We start from the raw sequence: 21,492 nt of genomic DNA, 5'->3' as shown, positions 1-21,492 counted from the left end.
AGGTTGTAGTAAACAAAGTATTGCAAGGGACTTAAGAGTGTTGGATGATGAGAGGTGCAATTTTTGCCAAAATGATCAGGGTAGACATTGTGGGGCAGATACACCAGCCTACAAGTGCCCTCCAGGATGTTCTTCAGGGGGCTTGTCCTTGTTGTGCTCAGGAACAGCAAGGAGGGCAAGGAGGCTGGAGTTCAAAGATGGAAAGGGAGAGTTGTAGGAGATGATTTTAACAGGCAGAAGGATCAGAGCCAAGTAGACCAAGAAAGGAGAGAATTCCAGCACTTTGAAGAATATAGCTAGACTTTTGCAGGCTTGAAGGTTAAATATATATATACACACACACACACACACACACACACATCTACATATCTACATATCTATATCTCTAGCATACTACAGCAGCCAAAGCAAAATGTAAAATAAAGAGCAACATTTCTATGTTTTACCGTTTGTTTTTCTCTTTTTCAGTTTACTGATTACTTAATGATTCTCTGTGTGAGACCCTTCATTAGGTCCAGAAGATAAAACATGAATAAGAAATGTTCCCTGAGCTCAAGGTGTTTATTATCTAGAGATTTTAGATCAGCTTAGAAAGCTCATAAGCTCCAAACTTGATATTTCTATAACCAGGAGATTTCATTTTTTTCATATTCTCTTCTGTTTAATGGAATCTTTAGACACAAAATAAGCCTTGAAAACTATAGCCTAACTCTTAAGTTCATTTGTCTTCTTTCTTGAACACATATAGAAATATTAACACTCCCATCTCTTTCTTGAACCTGTCTTGATCCTTGATCCTTTTCATAGGATGCTGTATTGTGTAAGTGTGTGTACAACTTTGTATGCACTGCTTCCTTTGACTAGCATGCCCTGCCTTCCTTCTCTGGTAAAATTTGATTCTTCCTTCATGGTATCTCCTTTGAAGCCATTTTCCTAGCTCTTTCCTCACAGAGCTAATTGCTTCTGTCACTTTTCAGCCCAGTACTTCTCTTTTATCAAGCATCATATAAGTATTATCATGACTATATGCTTATATTATTCTTTCCCACTAGAATAAAGGTTCCTTAGGAACAGAATGCAAAGCTTACTTGTTGTTGAATCTCTGAGATCTAGCAAAGTGCCTGGCACATAGTCAATATTTGAAAATATTTTTGTTAGATGACAAAATGCCCCATTAAACAAGAGGCTAATGTTCACAGTTTGGAGTAAATAGCAAATTCACAAATTGTGTTTTGATTATGTAATCTTTTCTCTGCAAAAATCATTATTTGAAGTGAATCTCTTTTAGCCTTTATCACAGATTATTACTAACTAAAATGTGTGTGTATTCACATTCCAATCAAATCCTCTACATCGTGCACTATTTATATCCTTTAAAACATCTAGTAGAGGACCTCACGTTCCTACATTCCTCCTCACTTAGATTTAATTCATCTTTTGATGGACAGTAAGCACAAGGCTGTTGTGAAACAGCTACCTTGGGGAAGCATAAACTCTAGAACAACCGTGTGTTTATAAATATATAAATTCATTTACTAGACCACAAGCTCTTCACTAGTCTGTGTATCCCTTAAGGACAGGGAATGTAGCTTATTCAGCTTCATGTCTCCTATGCAAATTGCTAGGTTGCAGGGGCACAATCTTTTCTCTGAAACCATTAGAGACAGTATTGTGCTGGCAAATGTTTAACAACTGGCTCTCAGGAAGGAAGCACACACACACACACACACACACACACACAAGCCCTGATTTGTAGCACTTGACTATTTTCTTCTGTAAATACTCCCCACCTTGGCTAATTTCAAGATACCAAATTGAAGTCATTGAATATAAAATTTGGAAGAAATGTACACAATTGGCTAAAGCATGAGCTCACTCCAGCACATCATCTATAAGGGAACAAAATGGGTTTTAGAACTCAGAAGTTTTCTGATTTTAAGAAGCTAATATGTGCACATAGTATATATTATGTAACACCTCCTGAGGTATCTGGGGCAACACTTGTAATAAAACACATTAATATTTATGCAACAAAATAAATGAATATTCACACTAAGAGGAATATAAGCACCACACCTAGGAAAAAATAGCTTTTAGTTTTCAGGGCTTTTTTTTTTCTTTTTTTTGCTTTGTTTTGTTTTCACTTTGGAATTGCATATAAGATATTAGGACTCAAATATTTTTTAAAAAATTAGTATTTTGATGAAAAAATATTCATGATCTATAGCACACCAATCCAGGCTGTTCCATGCTAGTCTTGGTCATTGTCTTTGAGCTATTTTGCACCTCTGTAAATTGTAAGCAAACTGATTGGTATGCATATTCTGTCTTGTCCAGTAGAATTTCAATTGACTTTTCTTCCTCTCAGTGGAAAAATCAGTTTGTCTTCATTTGTAATTTAGCTCAACATTTCTTTACTCCATGTAATTTTGTAGTGTTTTGACTTTTCCTTTCGACTGGTATAATATCTGCTTGACTCCCTCACATCATATGAGCAAAATAAGTTCTTGAACTCATGTTCATTTCTATTGTGCATAAAAGTCATGATTTTACTCTTTTTCTGAAAATTTCTTTTAATACAATGTAGGAGAGAGATTAGACATGTTCAAGAAAGCTTCTGAGGGCAGAACATGGGCTGATGTAGAACTGTAGACTAGTGGGTCTCCCCAATGCCCAGTAGCATTGTCAGACATACAGAGCCCAGTTAACAGTGGTGTGGGCTCCCCTAGAAGTTGATTTCTTTCACTGGGATTGCTCCCCTAGAGGTTCAGACATTTAGTGCCTTTGACTGCCATATACAGAGGGTGCTATGGAACTGAAATGAAATGTTATCTTTAAAATTTAAGTCTAATTATTTTTACGGTTCTAACTCTTCATTTGAGTGTGAGTCAAGTGACATAGAAACACTTGATGAATCATTAATTAACCTAAGATGACCAGGAGCTTGGATGAATGCCTGGCTACACACATAGCTGATGAAGTCAGACCTTATTTGTATCAGGTATGACTAATGGTTTCTTACAATTTTAAATAAAGTTCTTTTTTAGGAAAGCAAGGACACTTTAATTATCAGAAAACTAGCTCTTGCAAATCTCTTGGTTCTCTTATTCTTTAAAGCCATGATGTCTGGCTTTATGCACAATTGTGTCAGATTCACGATTTCTCACAGCCTGGAAAGTAGCTCTAACTGTGTGTATGTTCCTTCATCCGAACTTCTTATTTCTACCTTCAAATGAATCCATTTGCAAAAACATCAAAGGGGAGGGGAAAAAAAAACATTTCAGCTACATTGACAGTTCTGTGCAATATATTAAGATTGATCAAGGCTTGCGTGACAAGTTCATGAACATTGGCTTTCTTTCTGAAACTGAAATGATTTGGGGTCTGAGAGATTGAATTGTTTGATATATGGCAGCCTGTGTTGCTGGGTTTTTTTTTTTTTCCCAAGGAAAGGATTTGTCTAAGGTTTTGTTTGTTTATCCTTTAGTGAATATGGGCAGGGTCCCCTTCCCTCCAGATTTATGCCTCTTATGTATTTGCCTATAATGAAGACATTCTTTCCAGAGCCAAATTCAGTAAGTATGTGAGTTCTACCTGTTGCGAACAAAATGAGAGCTAGTGAATTGCAAATTTGGTACTTTCCCACATACACATAACATAGATGTACATTCACATGCTAAATCTTAACAGTAGGTTGGTTTAGAATTCTTCTTGTGTATCCCTGTAGATAACTATAATTGACACACATATACAACAGATACGGACTCTAGCTATAATTGCGTACCCAAAGTCACCCCAATCAGATGTACATCCACGACTCAGGAGGGCTCATCTCCCATATTGAGCACTGAGCAATCATTTAACCTCCCTGAAAAGTGGCAGTAAATATTAATTTCATTCTCTGTCTTATAAGATTTTGCGAAGATCACTTCAATTAAATTCCTTGATTTTTAAACTTTTAAATATATGTGTTGAGATATACTATGTGACAGGCACCATGCAGATTATTGTGGGCTAATAAGATAAATAGCTTTGCCCTTGAGGAGCTCTCAGCCTAGGAGAGAAGGTACTGTCACTACATAGTACAATAAAATTATTTGGAAAACATATTCCATAAGAAAGATACAGATGAAATACTATATACGTTGTGGAAATAAAAATAGTACTTTTGAACATAATAGGGCTGTGAAAGGGAGCAACTGAGATTGTGCAAGTAAAACCTTTTTAGAAAGGAAAAGACATTTAAGCAGGTTGCGATTACAGTGCTTCATTTTGGGGACGCACTGCCGTTATCCTGCTGAAAGACAAGCTGTGGTAATCATTTTTGATTTTGCCTTTATGAGGGTAAAATCATGACAGATTGGCATGGGCAATTCTGAAAAAAAAGAAAAAAGGGAAAAGGCACTTAATGATCTTGTGATTTCCATCCTTCCTTCAGTGATAGCCAAGTGTACCCCTCAGGGTCAACTATTAATATGCTTGTGTCTTGTGGTCTTTTCTTGGATGGAAAACCTACTTAAACAAATAATAAAAGAATTTGATTAACTACCTGACTGACTGATTACCCCTTAATTTTAAACCATGCCCTGATAGAATGGAACATTAAATGAATGTTTTGATAGGAGTGGGAATGTGGGAAAATTCCAAAATAAGGAAAACCTAGACCCTAAAGAGAGGAAACTTCAAGTAGTGAAGGAGGAAGGTGAATATAATGAGTACATATGGCAAAGTCTGTAGATGAAGAATAGAATGGCAGATGTGGGGGGGGAAGGGGATGGGTATATAAATACATAATGAGTGCGATGCGCACTGTCTGGGGAATGGACACACTTGAAGCTCTGACTGGGGGCAGGGTGGGAGGGCATGGGCAATATACATAACCTAAACTTTTGTACCCCCATAATAAGCTGAAATAAAAAAAAATTTTTATGAACCTCACAGATTTTTCAAGTCCATGACTGTAGTCCAGGAAAGAATTTACCAGATATTATCCTTTCACTCCCAAATTGAATAATTAAACATGTAGTATTTTTTTCATGATGGTTTTAAGAAAATGAAAGCATGAAGGAGTCCTGCTATCCTTACCTGGGTTGCTCAAACATCAGATTGCTTTTATTTATAGGGTTAAGAAAACATTTGTGAAAGCTGAATGCATTTGTAATTCGTTCTGATGACCCTTGATCTGTGGGTCATATTCTGAATTATCACACCATGTATTTTTATTTTTCTTAGGTAAAACAAAACCCCTCTAGTTGCCTCTTCTGTACCTGAAGGTATTTTATCTTCAGGTGTTCCCTTAGGAAGATCCTTTGACAAAGACAAATCCAAGCCCTGAGGCTCAGAGCCTTCTGTGAAGGTCTTGGGAAGGTTTAATCTGGAAAAGGAAGCTTTCTTCAGATATTTAAAGGGTGTATAAAATATTAGGCTTATTCTATATGGACCCCAAGAACAGAACCAGGGTTGGTGGGTAGAATTTCTAGCAGGATAGATTGTGGTTCCTTGTATGGAAGAATTGCCCAAGGTTAGAGATGATCAAGGAAGGAATGGCGCCCCAAAGAGATAGGTATTGGGACCCCTGCTCGGCACCAGAAAGCTTCAAACATCAGCAGGATGAACATATCAAAACAAAACTTGCAATGGCCGAAGCTAAGCAGGCAAGGAAGTTTTTATTCAAAGCCATTGCAATAGGGAACAGAGGCTACAACTAAATCAAACTCAACACTGAAGAAGAGAAGATTTTTCTAAGGGCTGAAGGACAGTAGGGGGAAGTCATAGGTCATCTACATTTGCTAATTGTCTTTATCCAAAGGGAAAATGAATATCTCCTGTCTGTAAGATAAGAGATAGTTTTGCAATTTAGAGTAAGGCAGACCCCCACCAAATTCAGCTCCCAGTCTTTCCCAGAAAGTAGGAGACTCTGTTACAGTCTCCTTTGTTGGTTGCATTTTAAAGAGATGGTTCCTAGGTCCTTGAAAAAGGTTGTAAAACTGGTAAGAGGCTTTTAAAAAGATTTACAAGTCAAAGGGTCAAAGAAAGGATTTATAATTACAAGTTTTCTAAAGTAAATGCTGGAAGAGAAGGAAGGTTAGGGACCTAGAGTCAGGAAGGAGCCTGCCTAAGGTTTAGTCCAGCTGAGGAAGGGCAAGGCCTGCTGGATCAGTCATATAGCAGGGATGTTGTAGCTGGAAGTCAAGTGGTGGGTGTGTGCTTAGAAAGGATCACTATTAAAATCTCCTCCTCATCTCAGAAGTCCTGTTTCCTAACTTTAGCTAAAAGGATCAGGAAATGGGGGGTGGTTCACCAGGAATTCCATCCTCTTGTTTTTAGTGAGGAACTTAAGCGAGATGCTGTTTTATAATAATTCTTTCTCCTTCATTATGGCTTCTCTATGGCTTTCCTCCAGGAGCTCAGATTATTTCTCTTTTTCTATTTGTAGAGTTCAGGGATTTAAAATTGTATTTCTTTGCAGTTGTATTAATCAACATTAGGTTGAAATGTTTGGTGGTACCTCTAATAAAAATGACAAACTTCTACTTTTAGTAACAAACCACCTCAGTTTAGGAAACCCAGGTGTTATGGTGCTAATTAAACCTAGTAAATATTCCCCCCAATGGAATAAGGAATAAGGAAGTATAAAGACCAACAAAGGCTGTTGTACACGATTGTGAAGGAAAATATCACTAGAGCATTCATTCTGCTCTTTAAAAGGCTTTTCAGATATAGTTTGGAGCTTTTGTTTTTATTATACTGTATGGTTCTTTATTGTATATTCGTATTAATGGAGTTACCACCACTAAACTAGCACAGCTTATTTATATCATTTCATATGGACTGAAATTGAAGATGGGTGAACTTCAGTTTTTTAAGGGAGCCACAAATAACAATACCCAGAGGCAGAGGAATGATTGAATTTGCCAATAGCGTCTGTGTAAGCTTTGCTAATTTAGAGGGGCATTTTCAAATATTACAGTGGCTGGGATTTCCCAGGGGAGTTCACTTGGGCACAGCATGTGAATCAATGTTTAAATGACATTATTGTTGGAATGATTTGCAAGAAAGGACGAAAAAGTAAATAGATGATTTCATAATTAATACTGTAATTGCAAATCATGCAAGACTCATTTGTCTTTGTAGGAGAGGCAGCTGAGCCCTCTTCTATGTCCTGCCCTGCTGGCTGCTAGGTCCAGGGAACTACTCCTGAAGAAAAGCAGTGAATTTGCCTAACAACTTCCCCATTAAGTGGCCGGGCTTTGATTATTACCCTTAACAGCCTTGTCCCCTCCCTTTGGGCACAGATCCCTGCTGGCTGGTTTCAGATTGCCCCTCTGCTGATTCCATAATTGGAATTGATAACTGACCATCACAGAGGAACTAGGGACATTTGTCAAATCCTGTCATCCTTCCAGAGCTAGAAATAGTCTTTCCTCTATTGGTGAAATTAAGCCCACAAAGAATTTTAGAATTTGGGGCCCTAAGTTTAATCTAGCCCCATTCATTCATAAAGGGAAATGAGGTTATGTGACCTGCCTGTGGTAGTATAATTTATTGGGCACAGAGAGAGAATTATAACCCACATGGTCTCTCCCTGCCTTGCTTTGCCTTCGACTGACACCATTTCTTCATGAATGAGTAATTTTCTGAAGGTTATGTGTGAGTGGGAATGCAGTTGTTAATCCGCTATTTTTTTTTTTTTTCAAAATACTGCTTTCTTTGGACAGCCTCCCTCTGGCCAGTCTACTGTGGAGTCCCTTTTTGTTGTAATCAAATAGAAGCCCTCAGAGGAAGGCTATCCAGGTGCTGTATTGAATAGCTATTCCCCACACCTTATTTCCTTAATGAGCCTAACCACTCTGATTAACTCTTTTATTCTATATATGAGAAAATGATGGCCAGATGTGTTAAACACCTTGCCCCAAATCACACAGCTCATAAGTATAGGAACTGGGATTTGAAGGTCCTTGTGATTCTAACACCTTGAGTCTTTGGCCAATATTCTATGCTAATTTGGCTTCTTTCTCATCCTCATCTGAACAATTGATTTACCTCAATGCAACTGATTAAGCTGATAATGCAAAGTGTTTTACACTGAGAGCTGTGAGGTTGCCTTTGCTGCCTGGTAACTTCTCCCCTCCCTTTCTACCCACCCCTTACCTCCATAGTATTCCAGCCTAAATTTGCTCCCCCTCCGGCATATAGATGTGAAGACAAGCACCTATTCCAAAAGCACTGCATTGCTCCTTCTAGAATGGTTTTGCCTCTATGCCTCTTTATAAATCCTTAAAACAATTATTGTTCAAAATGGATGTCTGAGTGCTTGTGGGAGTTTTTTGGGTCTTTCTCACATCAACACTTCCATGGGGGTCTGTGGAATTTACTGACCCTTTGAGAAGGAGCCACCAGTGCACTGGTGGAGTTTTTGAATAGAAGGTGTTGACTTCCACTGTGGAGGAAAAAAGAAAAAGAAAGCCTCTCTATTCTAGTCACCTTGGAAAGATAAAAGTGAAAAGCTTTATTTCTTAGAAGTAGAGAGAAAGATTTGTTTACTGTTTTGCTGTGCCAAATAAGAATGATGCATTTTTTATTTTCTTGAGGAAAAAAAAGACCAAGCTAAAAAAAAAAAAAAAACAAAAACAAAAACAGCAATTGAGTGAGAGGTAAATGAAAGAAGGAACAGAGACTCCATAGATTGATGAAACATTTCATGTGCAAACTGAACTCTAAAGAAGATGAGATCAGTCCTAGCAAGCAGTTCCCACTGTGAAGTGTGGGGTTCAAGGCCGAGTCTGGCAAGGCTGGTGTGTGCCTTCTGCCTTGTGTGCCTGTGCATGGGCTATTACTTGGATGGCTGGAACTAAGGCCTGTCTCTCTTTCCCCTCTGCACACATGCGCACACAAGTGTGCATCACATAAATGCACAGACTACACTCCTCCCCAACTTGTTGAATGAAGGTTTGTTTGTCAGGCTACTTCACAGAGTACGTATATTTTCAGGAGTAGCTATAGCTTGGTGAAAGAGCGACGGACTTAGGAGCACAGATTTAGCAATTCAGCTTCATCCAACCAGCCAAAGGTCCTGCAGTGTTGATTCATTCTTATGAAAATTGTGAAACACTATTTGCAAAACTAAAATTTTGAGTCTTAAAAGTGTAGAAGTGAAAAAATACTATATTTTCTTCAACCGCCAGAAGGGTCATGGTTGACATGCCTATAACAAATTTATTAACAAGAGAAAAGCATAACAAATTTACTTAACCAAAGTTTTATGTGACATAGATGGCTTCAAAAATGATGACCCAAATACCCCGAGAAAACTGTATTTTTATGCTTAAGTTTGATGAATAATGGACGGTCATATAGAAATTGTACCAATTCCTCTACGTATGGGACAGGACACCTATCACATGAAGGGTCTTATGATTTAAGTTGAAAGCTGTTTTCCCAATACCCAAGGTGCCACATTTTGCGGTACTATGTTTTGAGCCCCAAGAGAAGTTATAATAAGAGTTTTGAGAGACAAACAGGGAGCATTGGACCAGCACAGAACAACCAAGGCCCTCAGAGGCAGGCCATCCTAAGTTCAGATTTCATCACCAGCATTTCTCCCCGTGTGGCCTTGGGCCAATTACCCTCTCCAACTTTTCTTTCTCACTCTCAGAACATAACACCTACTTTGCATGGTTCTTGTGAGGGTTGAACAAAAGAACATCCCTGGGGTCATCTGGCAGAATATCTGACAGGCTGATTTTCATATTCTGCAGTTCCTTGCACTTTCTGCAAGAAAATTTCCCAGAAGGGAAACTATTTGGGAAGCAAAATTAATAACAGATTTAAAAAAAAAACATAATTAGATATATTTCAGCAATCTTAAAGGAATATTGTGTAATTAAACTCTAGAAGCTTAATATCTTTGTAAAATAACCAATCATTTCTATTCCACTAGGTAAGGTATTTTCTTGCCTGGTCTTTCTGGAGAAATCCAATCACTCGTTCAAGTTAAATTAAGGAAGAAAGGGGAAATCCTTTACAGATATGTCTATGGCATCACTTCTCAGCTCAAACCCAATGGCTCATTTCAGTCAGGATAAAAAAAAAACCTTATTCTTGATAATGGCCCACAAAGCCCTGTGCATTTGGAGCCCTCCTTTCCCAAAAAGCACAACAGAAATAACTCTTGCCGTCAACTTTTGTCTCTCTTACCCACTGCTGTTCTTCAAAAGTGTCAGGCATGCCCTTACCTCAGAATCTTTGTGCTTGCCTTTCTGCTGCCTAGAACGATTTATCCCATATATTCACAAAGTGCATTCTCTCACCTCCTTCTGGGGGAGGTTTCTGGAGAAGGTAATTCTCTCCATGAGTTTGCCTTTTTGTAATCTTCAGCTTATGAGAGTGTCCATTTCTGAGCTTGTGCTCTGATTCTGCAATTCCCTTTAGGTCCAGATTGACTCCTTTTATTACCCTGGCACAAACTAGCATCCATTTAGAAAGTCTGCTGAAGAAGCAGCTGGGATAATGTAAATGCATGTAGAATTATTCCGTATTTCAGACCCAGAAAGGCTTGTGGACACGGATGGATGCATATGCTAAGTAAGAGCTGGCATAAATCTTAACCTAGAATTGGAATTTAAAACGGAACTTTATTTGAGCTTCAAAATGGACTTCCTTTAACTCTCTCAAAGGAATAAATAAATAAATAATATAAAAACTGATTACATGCTATGGTGCATCTTGACATGTAGATCGGGGACATTTGCATTGATATTATAAGAAAGAATATTTGTGGAGGATATCTGTATATCTCATAACAATTGTTAATCGAATAGGGAAAGTAATTCAATAGCTGGGCTTAATTTTCCACTAATTCAAGTGTGGAATGGAATTGTTGTGGTGAATCTCTGCTGAAAATAGATGGTTGTAAATTTATGAGTTAGAATTAGACCTTGCTCTTCTATAGTAAATACGCAGGTACACAATCATTGTACATGTGTGTGTGTGTCTGCCTCCTTATCTGTCTGTCTGTGTGAAACATGTCATTGTAAACCTTTAACATCTCCTTCTCCCTCTCTCCTTCCTTCCTTCCTTCCTTCCTTCCTTCCTTCCTTCCTTCCTTCCTTCCTGCTTCATATCTATAGTCAATGAGTAAATGATATCTGCTCTAAAAGCCCTACCTGACTCTCACCCCATCTCCACCTCTGCCATGTCCTCTAGCGTATGAACTTGTGTCCATCTTCCCACTTACCCTACTTTATTGAAAGTGCTGATAAAGTATTAGTAATTGTCTCATTCCTGTTAAATATAAGTTCTATAATAACAGTGATCATGTCTATCTTGTTCACTGTTATATTTTGAAGTAATAACATAGTATTTGGAATATAATAGGTGCTGAAGCTGTATAATAGGCTGAATGAATGAATGGATGGATTCAGTGCTGACTAGATGTGAAACACTGTGCTAGACCTTAAAAGACATTTACCACCAGAAATTGTTTCTGTCCCCCAGAAGCTTGCAATGCTATTGTGCAGATAAAACACACTCTCCTAGCATGGTCTGCTGCGATAGATTATAAGAAATAAAATGGTTGTTATAATCAGTCTTATTGGAAACCAGAGACAAGTCAGATGCTGTGAGCTGTGTCATGGGAAGTGATAAAGTTCTAGAATTCTAATGGCAAGAAAGAGAAAACGTGGTAGAACAGCAGGAGGTAAGTGTAGCTTGGAATTGTCAGAGCAGCAAGTTCATGCAAAGAATTAGTGATAGAAAAATTTGGATAAAAAGGCAGATTTAGCCTGTGGAAAGTCGTGTGAGCTGAGCTATGGGGCTCAACTCAGTGGCTACAAGGAAGCTTTGGTCATTTCTGAACAAGAAAGGGACATGATGGAATCACCCTTTTAATAAGATTAATATGTGGTGGCTGAGTGCAGTGTAGATTATCTGTTGGCACATAAAGTACATGTTTGTGTGAACCTGTGAGTTGATATGATAGGCGAGTGCCAGTCTGATTAATTATAAACTCCCATGGGTCAGATAAGCAAGTAAATGAAGGCGTTAATCTTGAGGTTAGTGCAACTTATGGAGGCTCAAACTCAAGTGTTGCACTTGAGAAAATCATTAGTGCAGGAAGCTTTGGCACACACAACATTAATTTTTCAAGCAGAAATAAACTTCTCAGTTCTACAGCTTGTGTTTCCGAGTGAGGAGAATAGAATATAAAAGAGTACCTGCCTGTAATTTAGATTAGTTACTTTGTTCTTGTGTGTTATTTTTGTTTTATTTTTTGTGTGTGTGCAAAGTGGGGCATGTTTTTAATCCTTTCTGTATCCCAATAATGTTTAGATACCCTATTAGAATGCAATTTGATACAGTAGAAAATAATACAGTCTCCGTAGCCAAACAGCCCTGGATTTTAATTACAACACTATGTTCACTAGTGATCTTGGGTAAGCTATGACTTGAGCCCATTTTCCCACAATTAATTCTTCATAGAGTCATTAAAAGGATTGTAATTAGATTTGTATATGGAGAGTAATAATCCTTTTAATATGATAATAGTAGTATTTACCTATTATATGTCAGTCACTGTGCTTAGAGCCCAAATTCATTATTTCAATTAATTGAGCAGATACTTCAGTAAAATCTTAGATCTACTCTGCCTCTCCAATGAGAAACATACTCCGCAATGCAAACTGTATGTGCCTTGTTTCTATGCCATTGTGCACACTGGTGCATGTGTGTATATAAATGTGTGTGCATGCGTGTATTGTGTGTATGAGAAGGAAATGAAAGTTAGGTAAATGTTCAAAGGTAAGTTACAGGTTATGATGACACCCACGAGACTCACTTTTAGGGAATCAAGACAAGTACAGACTTACGTGACATAATAGGTTTTGCTTTTGGTTTTCCCATTTACTTCCTTGCCTGTTCCAGAATGGTTTTGGCTGGTTTTACTTCACTGTTTACCCTGGCTTGGGCAGGCTTCTTTAATGCATCATAAATGCCGCAGAATTAGTATATCTGTTCCTTGAGGTTTTGTTTCTTTATGTCTGAGCTTTTCATTCTATTTGGTTCATCCTCTTTTTCCTCCCCCGCAGTGTCTGTGCTAAATCTTTCCTAACCGTTCCCTATTAAAGTTTTAATTCACTTGCTTGTTCAATCCTTACCCACAAGAAGCAAAACGCTTCTGCTAAACACAGTTTAGTTTGCAATGCATTCCAAACTTATTAGGTTAAAAGACACACAAACAAACTGCTTTCTGAGAAGTTTTGGGATTCTGTAAGCTTTATGATACCTATGGTTCAGGTAAAGTGTCTTTGGCAGCCAGAATATAAATTCACTTGTACATTGGACACTATAATAGATTATTACTAAATAACTGTATCAGGAATTCCATTCGTGGTGATTTTTGACAAATTGACAAGCCTTATAAATGCTTCATGTTTCCACATTCTAGCACTGTTCTTTGTCTCTCAGATAAGTTATAAGAAATTATATATATATATTTTTTGAACTTGCTAATCAAATATTCTTTATCTTCTAGAAGTCAAGAAAATCTTATGACTCTATTAATATTTTATTATTCTTAAAATATGATAAAGCCAAATATTGATATGATATATTGATATGGTCAGGACCTTTCAGATTAGACATTAAGTGCCCATATAGTGTTATCATAACCTATCTTAAATATGAACTGATTCACAGATATACAATAGTTATTTAAACCAAAAATTATTAAGAACTTTAGGGAATATGTAAACTCTAAATGTCAAATAGGTTTCATCCTGAATGACAGCTCTGATTGATAAGATGTGATTATCCAAATTACTTTGAGGAAGATTTTTCGCTGCATCCAGCTCTCCTGGAAAAAGAAAAACACCACGATCAATTAGTGACGCCTGTAATGTGACAGGAGTGGGGATTTCCACGATCATGCCAGGAATTTTACACAGCCACTTGAAATACACAAACACAAAAACTGAGGCACAAAGAATTTGTATGATTTGCAAGTTTAGAGTGTGGAGTAAATGTGTTTTTAGAATGTGGACTACAGAAAGTGAAACATCTACAGTATTTTGAAAATAGAATACAGTTTGAGAAGGTGAAGAGAAATAGGAAAGCAATTCCTTGGTGAAGTCATTTAAGCTTGGGTCTCTTTACTCTTAATGGTGTGTGGCACTGTTGATAAGAGGTGATCAAACACCTGGTTTAGGAGTCACATTGAACTAGCTTTAAATTCTAGTTTCCACCACTTGGGGCCATTTTCTGGAGCTCCTATTTCCTTATCTGTAAAAGTAAATATTGGGTTGATTAATGTATTGTGCGTGAGGAACTTGGCACAATGCTAAATAAGTGCTCAAGTAGTATCTTCAATAGTAGTAGCAGAAGTAGCTATTGTTTTCCCTAACTAGATCCGAAAGCTAAACAAACAAATTTTGACCATATGAAAGACCTCTTGAATCCACAAACCTGGCAAACTCCCTTTGAGTAAGCCTTCCCCTCAGGGAAATTGAGGGAGGTAGGGAGGGTGGGGGTGGCTTTTGAAAATGTTTAGGGAAAAATGATATAAAAATGCAATGTAGCTTATCTACCATTAGCATCACTTTTTTCCCCTTATTCTATGGCATCCAGATTCTCTAAGGCTAGATGTATGACTATAACTGTTTGCTTATTCAAGGAATCCTTACTTTCTAGATTGCATCCCTAAGTAAAATCTTTTTTATGTTTTAATTACTTCATTAAGATGCCCCCACCCTTCCCCCATTTCTTCAGGCATTGTCACATATTAAATTCATGTTCAAAGCATATCTAAGCAAGAAGGTGACTTTTTGAGTTCATGTTCTAATTGATGATACAAAATACTAATTAAATGCATCTGTTGCCAATCAGAACATATCTAGAATTCAGCAGTGCAGCTGTGCACCAGTGGAGCTGCATGGTAGATTTGATTGGCGATGGCATAAGGACATAATTTGTCCTTCACCCGGTGATTCCCAAGTCTGGCACAACCTCGGAATCTCCCTGAGGAGCTTTTAAAAATCAATGCAATATTCCTTCTGCCCCACCCCCAACGTTGGCACCCTAAGACTTTGATATTTTTTAACCTCCTAAAGAAACTGCTGATGATCAGCCAGGACTGCAAACTATAGTTCTAGATCTAAAGTATTTTGAAGAAACAGAAACAATGTCTGGTGCAGTCTGTAATTCTTAAATTCATTTGCCTCTAGATTCTCTCATTCTCTTCATAATCCCAGTTTACTCCTTCTTATTATTGTATCTTCTCTGGCATCCTCGTGGGGTTTTACAAAAAGCTGCAACTGTTTTTACTTCATCAGAAAAGGCAGGTGAGTCTTTGGCTTTGCTTCAATGTAGCTGAACATAAAGGTTCCACTTAGACTGCTCTCTGGAAATGTCATTTATTGTGATTGCACGAAAAGTTTGTACTGGGTAGCTATAGGTGGCTCCTATGTAAAACAACAGCTAGTTATCAAAAATGACAATAGTATTGTCATTTTAAATGCATATATGTTCAAATAGTTAACCTATATTGCTCAATTTTATCCTGAGTTGTATTTTATTATCAAAAATATCTTTCCATCATGTTCATATTTAGAGTTCTGACTTTGCCCTCAAATTGGCACATATATTCAAATTATCACATAGAGACCTTGTATAAGTAAAATAAAATTCAAAGACTATAGTCTTCATCTTTTGTTTCTCTCACCATATTTTCGGGTAGTAGTATGACCTTTTAGCCAGTTTCTCTTCTGGTTGTTATTTGAATCTGCCGCATGTCAAGTAGCTACTATGTGATGTGCCAAACCCACTGCTCATTATGTTTGCACATCACCTCATTTCTTTTCAGAGAGTGGCATGAAGAAGGTATCATGAGGAAACAGAGCCCCACCGAATAGCAGTATGAATCCAGGTCTTCCTAATTATAAAACTCAAATGAATGTATTATATTTTTTGTCCCAAGGAATCTGTGTGGGGCAGAAACACAACAACACAGTGACTTACTCTAGTAGGTAAAAAACAGGACTTTGGAACCAATTGGCCATGATTATAAGAAAAAGAATGATCAAGAAATAGCTTTTAAAAAAAAAAAAAGACCTTGCCAGACTCTATAGAAAGAAGGAGTGAAGGAAAAGAAACAAAGAAATCTCATCTTTTTATTCTTACTATATCACAACAGAAATGCAAAGAAATAAGACCATGAGGTCAAATTAGAGTTTTGAGTGGTGAGTGCCCTAAATCTTAGACCCTGACACACATTAATAAAGGCCTGACCTGGATTCAAAAAGGGAACAACAGACAGGCTGGTTTTGTTGACACACAATCATATTTTCCCATTACATAATAAATTTCCCCTGATGCAAGAACATTTAAGAGATTGAGTGAGGGCCTTCATGGCTGTTTGAGGTAATTTAATGCCAAAATTTTTTCCTTAAAGAGGTTCTCAATCAATACAATATCAAAGACTTGCACAGGTGTGCACAAAGAAAGCTTTCATGTCAAATATTTTTGCATGCTTTTCATTTCATGTCATCAAGGTCCACTTTGAAGCCTCTTTCCAGGAACCAGGACCACAATTAGTATTTGGCATCTGATGTAGATTTTTTTTATTTCCCTGTTTAGAGTTAGTAGCTCCCTGGTTTGCAGAGCATGAGAAAGAAATCTTGCTGCCTTCTGCACCAGTTTCAAACAGAGCAAACCCTGCTATGATTTAAATCTTTTTTGTGCAAATCTTTTGAAGCCATAGGAATGACAACAATAAAAATAAACATGAATAGAAACATGCAAGGTAGAAAATGATGCTAACTCAATACAGTAAAATATCTTTAATCCCAATACTAAAAAACAGTTTGCGTTTCCCTTTATGTTTTTGATAATAGGAGCTCTATGAACAAATATTCTTCCTGATTTTTAGTTAAAATTCCATTACTTGGTGCCAAATATATTGTGTTCACATGAGTCTTCTCTAGTCAAATGTATAAGGAAAGTCATTGAAATGTGGAGAGAGGCATAGAATAAATCTTTTGCAAGTACAATTTAGAGTTGTAGGACCAACAGGAAGTCAGAATTTCAATTTGCTCCTTATAACCTTTGCATTTAGAAAATAATTCAAGATTCAATTGGAGAAATGATACCATTTGATTTCTCCTGGTAGTTCATCTTCACTATTTTGATACTGATAAAATTAGCTTCTTAGTGCTTCAGGCTAGATGTTTTTTTCTATCTTCCTTCAATATTCTTCACTATAAAAGAGTCATGTAATTAGTTATTTTACATTAGGCCATGGATAGTCGATATTTAAACCTAAGCCCCCTAAGGTAATATCCGGGAGTATTCTCTCTCTTCCCCCCATCCCCGCTTACTTGCTCACAAATAATCTCTCCCTCTCTCTCTCTGTCTCTCTGTGTCTCTCTCTTCCACCATATACATAGCTTTCTCTCTCCTTCCTTCATTCATTTTTCCTCTAAGAGCTGAGTGGGAGTTGGTGTTTCATCTGTTCTCTACAGGGTATTGATTATAAAGGTCCCCCATCTATGGAAGTCATTTGGAATCCTCTACTCCACCTAGTGTTGGAAGGACTGATTTTACACTTCAGGAGTGGGGCAGCATGCTGCTGGGAGGGCAACGGAAATAAATGATCAAAACATCTAACTTGCCAAAGTCCCTTTCCTTCTCTTTGCCTTCGTTTCCTCCTGTGTATGCCACAGACAGATGGCTGGGCTGGTTAATCTCCAGGGTCCATCTCTGTGATACCAATATCCTATGGTGCTTGAAACCGGGCTGCTCCTTTTTAAGGAAAGACAAGAGGCAGCTCTGTGGGCAGCGGAGGGGAGGGGAGAAGGCATTGCCTGCCGTTGTCCCCATCTGATAATAGAGGAGTTGCAACTGGCCTTATGAGAGCTGTCAATCCAAACTTTTACACATGGAGCAGACCCAGTAGAAATGCAGGAATCTAACATTTGTATCTAAGAACATTGATTCAGCAGCTCAAAAACATAAAAATAAAAATCTTCCCAAAAGACATTTCACCTTGAAGTATTCTCATCTTCAGCTGAGTGTGTCTCTGCTATTCTGGAGCAGTGCTAAGGGTTCAGATGTAATTTTGCATTTGGCACGAAGCCAGCCACCGAAGCCAGCCGTCAAATCCAAGAGGGAAGTCAGAGTTCAGGCTTCCTTAGGCTTCCCCCGTCGCCCCCACTGCTGAGTGGGTGAAATTTATTTTTTTTCCCATACAGGGAGAGATGATCCAATTTGAGCCCCAGGCAGTCGCCATGGCTCCTTTGTAGGTTCCCCTCCTTGACAGTGGTCTGCTATGGCCAGACTAAAATGTGTCAGTGGCAGCAGTCGCTGTCATCCCCCTGGCACAGCCCTGCCATTCTCGAGCCACCAAGGGCATCTTGCACAAAACGCTTCCTGACAGAGGGGCCCCCGTCACACAGAGAGATCAAGTGGCAGGGTGCATAGGGGTGAGAGGATTTGCTTAAAGGGGGAAAGCTAAATCCGTCCATCAGCATCTTTCCTTTATAGAGCTGGTAACTGCAGAAATGTCAGAGTGAGACAGGCTTTCAGGAAACCTACCTTCCCCTGGCAGTGATGTGCATTCATTGTGCAGACTTGAGGTGATCCAGTATAAACCTATGCTGAGCCTGAAAGCCCAGTGTCATTGTGCCGTTGGCAGAGCAAAGGCTGCATAGTCCATGCCTTGGGAAGAGGAAAACATGAAGGTTATGGTGACTCAGAGACTTAGCCATCACAGCATCTGTGTGACCATGCAGAATAGGCTTTCCAGTTTCTAAGGCCTCCAGCTGCACTACAGACTGTAAGAAAAAGCTTTGTGCTTTGTTTTGCACAGGCTGAACAATATCCAATGCAGGGAGATTTGGTCTGGGAAGTAGAGAGGAGGAGGATCCTAATTTTCACCCATCCAGTGTATCTGTCTTCCTCTTCTCCCTGGCATTTTCACTGGCTGAGGAGTGGGGAGCCTAAATCTGGAAGGCAGGAGAGTCAGGAGAAATTCTCAGACACTCAGAGAAATAACAGCATTAACTAAAATTTTGAAATAGGATAAATCTGTCCTCCTGCATTCTAGACTCCCTGTTTTGTGCCTGTGACTGTTAGTTTATTCATTCATTCAAACATCCATTAAATCACTCAATAAATTGTTGAGTGTCTGCTATCAGTAGATCCTGAATCTAGAACAGCGAATAAGAAACAACCAGGACAATGCCTTCCTAGAGCTTCTCACAAACAAGCAAATAAAGAGCAAGCAAAATACAGATTGCAGGGAGTGCTATGGGAGGAATAAACAGGCTGATATGGTAATTGGAGGTGGTAGGGAAAGGGGAAGCTGCTTGGGATTGGGAGGATGGAGAAGGCTTCTGTGAGGACAATAAAAGGCTAAAATAAGAAAATGACCTACCATGGGAAGGGGGAGAAATAGGGGAAGAACATTCCAGGTCCCTGGATGTTGTCACATTCTTAGACTCCTAGGGACTCAGTGCTTTTCCTGCTCTTCCTATTTCCTTCCTCATCCAGGACCTCAAGTATCCAATTTTGTCTTCATTACTTTCTAACTATGTTACCTTGGGCAAGTTTCTTCACCTCTCTTGTCTGAAAAATGGGATAATAGAAGCTATAGGCTATATATTGATGGTTATTTCAATATAAAGTAAAAAACTAGCACAATGCCTGGCACTTTGTAGGGGCTCAGCAAATCTTAATTCCTCTTCTCATACTTCTCACTTAGTTTTCATCATCACACTTTATTTCAGATTCCTAACTAAATTATACATGGCAACTCTTCCTAGAGATAGTAGTATTTTAAGAAGGTCTAAATAGTGCAGTGTCTATTCTGATCCTCTGTCTGGGAAAAGTTGTGATTGGGAACAGGGTAGCATGGAAGAGTTTCCTGGGCTCTGGAAGTCAAACCTGTTGACAGTTGTCTACAATTTATATGAAGCCCTGGAAGCTGGAAATCCTGGTTTTCAGCCCTGTCATTCTTTGTCTTTGGATGGGTAAGATCAAGGTGGCTCATTATTGCTTGGGAAATGGTAACATTGAAGAAGAGTTGTTATATATGAATACACACAAACACATACAAATACACAATAGCCAAAAGAAAAACATCCCAAATGTTAAGTGTGCTTAACTTCGCCATTGCCACAGATCACTCTGCCCTGCCTAAAAGTGCCACACTGTGTCCCTTCACTGTCCTCAGCTGGCTATCAACCAAGGTGTTAGCTGATAAGAGATTCATACTGAGGATTTCCCCCATAAGGTTTTACACCTGTCATGAAACTTGTTTAAAACTCACTTTGCACACCTTATTTGAATTCTATTGTGTGAAAGAATTTCTCCTGGGATGAATTGGGATTTGTAACAGGAAGTACTGTAGAAAGAAAGTAGCCTGTGAGCACAAAGCTGTCCTAACAGGAGGCAAATGGGGATAACTGACTCTTTCTTGGAAAGAAGGTGAACAATCCCTTTATTCTGATTGGAGACTCTTGGTCATGAAATTGCAATGCCTCCCTCCAGAGTTGGCAGTTATCTGCCATTCTTGTCCTCCTTCTTCTTTTGAGATAGGGAATAAATGGGTCTAAGTGATATATGTAGGTTTTTTTAGTAAAATTCTGATGTCAGCTGAGACCAACCTCTTCCTTAACATCCAGATTGGATTTCGTAGACTCCACCACTCTGAGTACTGTTGGAAGTCCAACAACCTTCCCAAGACACAGATTGTTGTGGAGTTTGCATTTCTACAAATCTCCAGGCTCTCTATTTCCAACTTGTTGGTATTTTCTTATTCTCTACTCATTTTTCTGTAATTACTTCCTTGTTTTTTCCTGGTATCAATCTGAACACAGAATCTTCTTGATCTAGTTTTTCCCCTCTGCTCCCACTCAGAAGAGACAGCTTGTGTATGGGATTTTATTAGCACCCTGTATAAAAAGGGGACACATTTGAAATCTCAATATTTAACATTATGCTTTCTAAAATTGTCTTAACCATTTCCAAAAACATGGGCTTCATCATCCTTCATGATCCTATGAGCCAATTTGAATACCCTATATACACATATCAGCAATTCCTCCTGTGTTCATGTAATTAATTTATCTTCCAACTCAGAACACTTTTGACAACAGCCATAAACTAGAACTGTCCCAGGGAAACTGGGATGTATTTTCATCCAAATGATTTTTGCTGCTGACTTCCCTCACGTGTTACTAATGTGCCTTAGTTTTGATTCAGTTCCAATCTCATTTTTAACACTCTAAGTTCCATTTTCTGTTAATGATATATATTACTATCTTTTTCAGAAATTTCTGACATTCATCTCTTGACCTTTCTCAATGACTTTGACTTGCACTGCTGATATCCCAAATTCAGGCTACTTTTAGAGTGATACCCAACCTCAAGCACAACCACAAGTCCCGATATCTAGCCCCAGATCAGGGATAGAAGGGTGAAGTCTGGGGAGGGGTACAA

The 21,492-nt window shown here is 38.4% G+C and overlaps 1 protein-coding gene and 1 non-coding gene across 2 annotated transcripts in view; both read left to right on the top strand.

The window, feature by feature from the left end:
- Window positions 1-21,492, top strand: part of LRRC4C (leucine rich repeat containing 4C) — a 154,211-nt gene that overhangs the window by 74,755 nt on the left and 57,964 nt on the right. The window lies entirely within an intron of this gene.
- LOC138385598 (small nucleolar RNA SNORA69) lies at window positions 4,244-4,375 on the top strand. The gene has a single exon (XR_011233818.1). It is a non-coding gene; the product is annotated as a small nucleolar RNA SNORA69 (small nucleolar RNA).

The sequence above is a fragment of the Eulemur rufifrons genome, chromosome 6 (genome assembly GCF_041146395.1).
Source record: "Eulemur rufifrons isolate Redbay chromosome 6, OSU_ERuf_1, whole genome shotgun sequence".
NCBI lineage: Eukaryota > Metazoa > Chordata > Mammalia > Primates > Lemuridae > Eulemur > Eulemur rufifrons.
The sequence above is the reverse complement of the archived record's forward strand: the minus strand, read 5'-3'. Positions and strand labels throughout refer to the sequence as shown.